The following is a 6158-nucleotide window of genomic DNA, read 5'->3' as shown; positions in this document are numbered from 1 at the left end:
ATACTGAGGGTGGGGGAGGCTGTGCAGGGATACTGATGTGTGGGGGGGGAATCTGTGCAGGGATACCAAGGGGGTGGCTGTGCAGGAATACCATGAGGTGAGAGAGGCTGTGCTTACTGTACAGACAGCCAACATTTAAGTCTAGGGCAGCCCAGCCACTCTGAACATACTGGGCTTGGAAGCTGGGCAGCGTTGAGCCTGACTAGTGCTTAGATGGAAGGAAGTAACAAAGTAGGCTTCGGAGTCATAAGATTCCCAATGTGGGACCTAACCCCCTGGCATGCTTCTTCTGTACTACCAACAGAACCCTAAACTCAGAAAGAGCGTGGCCCTTGACAGCCAGGATCCATGTTGCCTTCATAATACTTCCCATAGCCTTGACTTGGACCTGTGTATGTCCCAGGGTCATTTGAGGACCTTACCATGTGTCTCCACAGTATGGCCTCTGGTTGGACTGTGGAGACAATCAACAAATAACAGATAAATGAACAGTTAGTTCTAAGCAGTGAGAGAGAGAGTATAGAGGTATTTGTAGATGTATGCAGATGCACCCCAAAAGTCTACTCGTGTGCACGTTGGTTTTTGTCAATTTGACATTAATCTAGACATCATTAGAAAGAAGGAACCGTGGGTGAGAAGATGCTTTCGTCACCTTGGCCTGGAGGCAAGCCTGTGAGCGATTTTCCTAATTAGTGATTGATGTGGGAGAGCCCAGCCTCGTAGGGGCAGTGTCACCCCTGTGCAGGTGGCTGTGGAACATAAGAGAGAGTGAGCCGAGCAAGCCATGGGAAACAAGCCAGTAAGCAGTGTTCCTCCGTGGCCTTTGCTTCGGTTCCTGATTCTAGGTTCCTACCTTGAGCTCCTGTGCCGAGTTCTCTTCATAATGGACCATCAGCCGGTTTCCTCCCAAAGCTGCTTTTATTTGTGGTGTTTATCCCAGCAATAGAAACATAACTAAGAGAAGTAGGTTTAACAAAAATTCAAGTACTGAATTATCTGGGCTACCATGGAGTTTTAGGGGGATGGGAAGGTTCTGTCCTGCCTATTGGATGAAGAGCTTTCTGCCTGCCTTTCCTGGAGGGAGGAAGGCTGCTGTGACTTCAGGACTTACATAACTAACTGCTGACTGACAGTGGTCCTCACTTCTGAGACCCACAGAAATGGCCGGGTGCATCCTTTTACATCCCAGCCCCATTGTTGCTCTACCAGGATTGTCTTTGTTGTGCTTGTCATTGTCTGATGTCTTTGTTGAGAAGAATAGCTCAGACGAAGAACCATCACAGTGCCTTGCTGACTGGCTGGGTTTGCTGCATCTTGGGGAGGCTCCCTTCTGACAGAAGTAGGAGAAGCCACACATTCTCAGGTCTAAAATCAAGGCAGTGGTACAAAACACCTCATCATGGGTGGTCACGGGACTGACAGCATCACGAAACTGTTCTCACAGAGCTGGGTGTGGAGTAAGTACCAAAGAGAGAGCAGCTCATTTTTTAGGTTCTTTCAGCGGCATAATAGTCTTTAAATCATGCAATCTTATTCCTGTTTTTTTTTTTTTTTCCTGGCATAAACACGATCCGGCACAGCCAACGTTGTTTAATGTTTGCCTGGCTTCCTTCCCTCTGTTTTCTGTCTCTGGGGAGGACAGGAGAGGAAGGACATTCCACTTTCACAAACACTACCTCTGAGTGCCTCAGATTAATGTGCAACACTGAGCTGAGATGACTTTTTATTTTTAGCATGCATGAGTATTTAATGCATGATAATGTTTATGCCACACATCAGTGGGGAATGGAAAGACCACTCACAAAATGGAACTGGGATTAACTAGCTAATTATTTAGGAAAATGTGAGTGTACTTTGACAAAAAAAAGACATCACAGATGGGTCAGAAAGTACTGTTAAACCTATATACTTCGGAATGGGGACCTGTTTATGGGTGTGGCCCTGGGATGTAAAAGGATGTCATTTCTGTGAGTCTCGGAAGTGAGCACCACTGTCAGTCAGCAGTTAGTTATGTAAGTCCCCTTAGTCACAGGGGGATTCTTCCCTCCAGGAAAGGCAGGCAGAAAGCTCTTTATCCAATAGGCATAAGAAAGCAGGACAGACCATCCCCCTCCTCCCAAGGCCTATGGTAGCACAGAATTCAGTACTTGATTTTCTTTTTTTGTGAACCAGGCTATCTTACCATGTAATAGAAAGCACAGGGCTTTGGCCACATAAAATAAAACTGCATGAAAATCACAAATAAATTAAATCAAAGGGTAAATGTAAAACTGGTTTAACAGCATTCCACTGGGTTCTTTGTTGTTTTGTTCACTTTACAGAGCTCTTTGTATAGGAAGGAATTATCCCTTTGGCTCTAACGTGTATCATATACCACATCTCTACTTGTTTGTGGCATTATTTTTTTTTCTCATAGAAACTTTGAAGCTTTTTGCAGTTAAATTCCTAAATCTAACAAATTAATTATAAGATGGCTTCCTTGTACATATATCTCCATAGTCACCTTTAGTGTCACCTAAGACCCAAACCTTGTTAGAAGTAATGCAAACTACACTGCGAACTGTGAGCTGTTCTTACAGTTTTTCTTGGGTGGGATTATGCAGAATTTTAAATCTATGTTCTGCCTTAAAGAAGGGAGAAAGCGCTAATAAGTATTTTATGTTAGAATTTAGACAAAACATTGTTAGTCTTATAGGCCTATCTTCTTCTCAACTCATGTGTTTATTTATTTATTTTTGTCCCAAATACCAAGTAAATGCCTGACATTCACTGAAGGTTGTCAGAGTCAGAGCCAGGCCATTGCACCCAGAAGTGGCTGGCTCCCATAGATGGAATCCCTGAGTGTTCAGAGATGTCACCCTTCGGTGTGTTCTTTCTTGGTGGTTGCTATTATGGCTAGCAAAGCTAGGCAGGTGGAAGTCCCTCACCCCCTGGAGAACAGTATGATAGGTAAGGCCAGGCCTGGAGGCACAGATCTGTATCCCAACTGCTCAAGAGGCTAAGACCGGCAGCTGACAAGTTCAAGGCTAGCCTGCACAACAGAGTTCAATGCCAGGTTGGATAATTAGTGCAACAAGATCTCAATTTTTTGTTTGTTTGTTTGTTTGTTTTTTAAGACAGGGTTTCTCTGTGTAGCCCTGGCTGTCCTGGAACTCACTTTGTAGACCAGGTTGGCCTTGAACTCAAAAATCTGCCTGCCTCTGCCTCCCAAGTGTTGGGATTAAAGGCGTGCGCCACCACCGCCCAGCTCAAATTTTTTAAAAGTAAAACAGGGGTCTGGGGATGAAGTTCAGTGGCAGCATACATGCTAAGTATGCTTAAGTACCTGGGTTCAATTCCCAGTAAGAAGATAAATAAATACAGAAGTATATCAATAAGTAAATGTAACTGAATGCAATTTAAAAATCCAAACAAGCAAACCCAAAACAAAACTAAAATAGATTAACCCAGAATGCAGCACCCCTAATAACCATTCACTGTGTCTGGATCACATGATTAGCTGCTTCTAGTAGCTAATACATATACTTTATTTAATAAAGATAGCTGGTGATTTGTTAAAAGTCAGGTGCTGAACTAAACATACAAGGTCCTCTAATTGACCTGCCAGATGCTTGGGGACAGGTAGGTCAGCAGTGTCTCCATATAGGAACATGTCTGTCTTCTGAGCAAATCTTTGTGCTCATAAATTTCTTACTAAGAGAAGGGTCTCTGCCAGCAACTCAGACCTTACATTCATCATGCCGTTCACTGAAGTTAGTATCATGACTGAAAGTACACTCAGTCTGGGTGACACAATATGTGAAGTGGAAATTATATCCACAGCCCACCTGCGGGAGAGGGAAGCTACCAAAGTTGAAACCATGACACTGTTGGAAGAGGAACTTGACTTCACACTGCCCTCTGCAGGATGCCTCGCTTTTAGTCCATCTGCGCCCCCTGCAGGAATTCACAGTGAAGCACTCATTTCAGGGCTCAGCTTGCTCACAAATGCTCAGTGAGACCGGCCTGCAAAGAGATCAGCCAAGCCTGTAACTCCAGGACATCAAAACGAGGGTTCAGGTGTCTGTTCAAAGGGAAACGGCTGGTCATAGAAACTGCACAGGACTCAAGGCTTATTTAGCAACTGTTCTACTCTTCAACTGTTGGAAGCAGACATATATGGACAGCATATGTTTCCTTTAAAGTATCATGCTCCTATCTTAAGCAAACAAAAACATCTTGATCATCTTTTCTATTAAGGAAAAACACATAAAAGAACTAAAAATAATCTTAGGACATTTCTTCTTTTCTTCTACTTCCCTTGATTATTTTGTTTCCCCCTTCTAAGTAGAACTGAAACATCCACTCTTTGGTCTTCCTTCCTCTTGAGCTTCATGTCGTCTGTGTATTGTATCTTGGGTATTACATGCTCTTTGCCCAATACCACTTATCAGTAAGTACATACCATATGTGTTCTTTTGTGACTGAGTTACCTCACTCAGGGTGATATTTTCTAGTTCCATCCATTTGCCTGTGAATTTCATGAAGTCATTGTTTTTAATAGTTGAGTTCATTGTTTAAGTGTACCACATTTTCTGTATCCATTCCTCTGTTGAGGGACATGTGGGTTCTTTCCAGCTTCTGGCTGCTATAAATACAGCTGCTATGAACATAGTAGAGCATGTGTCCTTATTACAAGTTGGAAAATCTTCTGGATATATGCCCAGGAGTGGTATAGCAGGGTCCTCAGGTAGTACTATGTCCAATTTTCTGAGGACCCCCTAGACTGATTTCCAGAGTGGTTGTACCAGCTTACAATCCCACCAGCAATGGAGGAGTGTTCCTATTTCTCCACATCCTTGCCAGCATCTGCTGTCACCTGAGTTTTTGATCTTAGCCAATTTGGCTGGTGTAAGGTGGAATCTCAGGGTATTTTTGGCTTGCATTTCCCCGATGACTAAGGATGTTGAACATTTCTTTAGGTGCTTCTCAGCCATTCAAATTTCCTCAGTTGAAAATAAGAGATATTAAGGAATAGTGATTGTTGTTTCCTGTTATTTTTGTTGTTAGAGTTGGAATTATGATTCTGTGGTTATCTTATGTTGGGTTTGTTGAAAGAAGATTACTTTCATGCTTTTTCTAGGGTGCGTTTTACCCCCCTTGTGTTGGAGTTTTCCATCAATTATCCTTTGTAGGCGTGGATTTGTGGAAAGTATTATGTAAATTTTGTTTTGTCATGTAATATATTGGTTTCTCCATCTTTGGTAATTGAGAGTTTTGCTGGGTATAGTAGCCTGGGCTGACATTTGTGTTCTCTTAGGGTGTGTATAGCATCTGCCCAGGATCTTCTGGCTTTCATAGTCTCTGGTGAAAAGTCTGGTGTAATTCAGATAGGTCTGCCTTTATATGTTGACCCTCTTCCCTTACTGCGTTTAATATTCTTTCTGTGTTTTGTACAGTTGGTGTTTTGATTATTATGTAACAGGAGAAATTTCTTTTCTGATCCAATCTACTTGGATTTCTGTAGGCTTCTTGTATGTTCATGGGCATCTCGTTCTTTAGGTTAGGGAAGCTTTCTTCTATAATTTTGTTGAAGATATTCACTGGCCCTTTAAGTTGGGAACCTTCACTGTCTTCTATACCTATTATCCCTAGGTTTGGTCTTCTCACTGTGTCCTGGATTTCCTGGATGTTTTGGGTTAGGAGCTTTTTGCATTTTGCATTTTCTTTGACTGTTGTGTCAATGTTTTCTATGGCATCTTCTGCACCTGAGATTCTCTCTTCTATCTCTTGTTATCTATTGGTGATGGTTGCATCTATGACTCCTGATCTCTTTCCTAGGTTTTTTATCTCCAGGGTTGTCTCCCTTTGTGATTTCTTTATTGTTTCTCTTTCCATTTTTAGATGCTGGATGGTTTTATTCAGTTCCTTAACCTGTTTGGTTGTGTTTTACTGCAATTCATTAAGAGATTTTTGTGTTTTCTAGTTTCTATCTATTTACCTGTGTTTTCCTGTATTTCTTTAAGGGAGTAATTTTTGTCCTTCTTAAAGTCTTCTATCCAGAACAGCACCGGTGTAGCTAGAGCGCAGGGTCGGCTGACACCCGCCAGCTACCCACGACCCCCGCCACAAAATTTTGAGACTGCTGGTGAGTGGAACACAGCTTCTGCTCCAGTCCA

Source organism: Mus caroli, chromosome 1, assembly GCF_900094665.2.
Source record: "Mus caroli chromosome 1, CAROLI_EIJ_v1.1, whole genome shotgun sequence".
Taxonomy (NCBI): Eukaryota; Metazoa; Chordata; class Mammalia; order Rodentia; family Muridae; genus Mus; species Mus caroli.
Note: the sequence above shows the minus strand (reverse complement) of the source record.